The sequence below is a fragment of the Rhincodon typus genome, chromosome 48, assembly GCF_021869965.1.
Source record: "Rhincodon typus isolate 14 chromosome 48, sRhiTyp1.1, whole genome shotgun sequence".
NCBI lineage: Eukaryota > Metazoa > Chordata > Chondrichthyes > Orectolobiformes > Rhincodontidae > Rhincodon > Rhincodon typus.
This window is the reverse complement of record NC_063379.1, coordinates 4,413,474-4,415,509: the sequence shown is the minus strand read 5'-3', so window position 1 is coordinate 4,415,509 and position 2,036 is coordinate 4,413,474. Positions and strand designations below refer to the sequence as shown.

Here is a 2,036-nt window from a genome sequence, read left to right as displayed (position 1 = left end):
CAGTGCTGAGGGAGCGCCGCACTGTCGGAGGGTCAGTGCTGAGGGAGTCCCGCACTGTCAGAGGGTCAGTACTGAGGGAGCGGGCACTGTCGGAGGGTCAGTACCAAGGGGCAGCAGCAATGAGAGAGAGTCAGTACTGACCGAGTGTAGCATGCTTGATCGGCTGTCTTTTAAGATTGAGTGCTAATGTAGAGAGAGCTCTACACTGTATCTAACCCCATGCTGTCCCTGTCCTGGGAGTACTCAATGCTAACACTGGGTAAAAAGTATTGGAAGGAGATGGAAGCAGGGTAGATCAAGAAAGGGTAGAAAGGAGGTGTGTGAAGAATAACAGGCAATAGTGATGTCGAGGGGAGGAGAGTACAGAGGATAAGAAATTCAAAGAGAAAGGAGGGTTGAGTCGAGTGAGACAAGGAGGCTAATGTTATTGAGGGTAACTTGGTCAGATGGATCCAGATTTAGATTCATGACAGGAAACTGAGGGTGGATATGGAAGGCTGTTTGTGATTGGAACCAAGCATGCTGTGGCATTTCACAGAGAGCATTGCTGAGTCCCTTATTGTCTGTAACATGCATAAATGATGGGGAATACGGCTGGGTTAATAAGTCAGTGTGCGGATGAGAGATGGATTGGCCAGGTGGTTGGTAATGAGGAGGAAGGTGTTAGATTACAGGATACAAATGGATTAGATGGGTAGATCAGTGGCAGATAAACACGAGGTAATGAACTTTGGAAGAAGGAACAAGACAAGGGAGTAGTGAATGAATGACAGGACACTGGGAAGCATCTTGGGATGCTTGTCCACAGTTCCCTAAAGGTGGTGGGACAGGTTTAGCATGTGGTTCAGAAGGCATATGGGAGACATGCCTTGATCAGTGGTTGATATGTACTATAAGAGCAGGGAGGTGATGTTAGAGCTGTACAGGACTTTGTGAAGCCACAGCTGGTGCACTGTGTGCAGTTCTGGTCTCCCACATTATAGGAAGGATGGGATTACACTGGAGGGGGTGCAGAGGGAGATTCACCAGGATGCTGCCTGGGATGGAGAGACTCAGCGATGAAGGGAGAGACTGGATAAGCTCGGGTTGTTTTCTCTGGAGCAGAGAAGGCTGAGGTGAGACCTGGTAGAGGGGTGTAACATTATGAGGGGCATGGGCAGGGTGAACCGAAAGTTGCTGTTGAAGGGTGAACAACAAGGGGGACATCATTTTAAAGTGAAAGACAGGAGACTTAGAGAGGATTTGAGAACAAACATTTTCACCCAGAGGGCGGTGGGGATCTGGAATGCACTGTCTGGGGGGTAGTTGGAAGCAGGAAACCTCACAACCGTTAAAAAGTACTTGGATGAGCATTTGAAATGTCATTACATTCAAGACTATGGGCCTAGTGCAGAAAAGTGGAAGTGATGATGGTCGTTGTGGTTTTTCTCGCGGTACAGACTGAAGAGCGTTTCAGTACTGTGTGATTCTGAGGAGGGGAGTTATGGAGAAAGACATGAAACAGTGAGGGGGGAAAAGCGGGGAGTGATGAGTCTGCTGCCTGACTGTATTCTAACTCTGTCCGTGTCTGTTTACTTCTAGTAATCGGAACAGTCACCGTTCTGTGGTGGTGCAGTTTTAATGACGGAGGAGCGAGCAACAAGCCTTGAAAGCTCCCTCGCTTCGCCCGAAGCCTTGATGTGGAAGAAACTGCGCCAGAGAGATGACAGAAATGGTGACCCTAGGCCCATCTCACTTGAAATTCTTTGCACCCTCCCCTCACCACCAAGACCGACCCAGAGGGAGAAACTGAGTTCTGTGGTAGGCTGCTTTCCTTCGCTGCTCCCTTCATTGATTTGGGCTCGAGGAACTTCTGCCTTGGGGCGACTGACTTCCTTTGATCACAGTGTCCTGTGTCTGCCTGGACAGATTGTTTGAGGAAGTGACAGACTTTTCCACGGATCTCCCCATCCAGGGTCTTGCTTTTCACTTGTGACTCTGTTTTTATAACTTGCTGTCAGCATTATTCCACCAATAAACTCTTCCAAAAAAATTCA

At 48.6% G+C, this 2,036-nt stretch overlaps 1 protein-coding gene across 1 annotated transcript in view; it reads left to right on the top strand.

The window, feature by feature from the left end:
- tmx2b (thioredoxin-related transmembrane protein 2b) overlaps nt 1-2,036 on the top strand; it is a 22,385-nt gene extending 20,349 nt beyond the window's left edge. The window contains exon 9 of the mRNA XM_048620799.1: nt 1,582-2,036. The gene's annotated coding sequence lies outside the window, so the exon portion shown is untranslated. The remainder of the gene's footprint in view (nt 1-1,581) is intronic.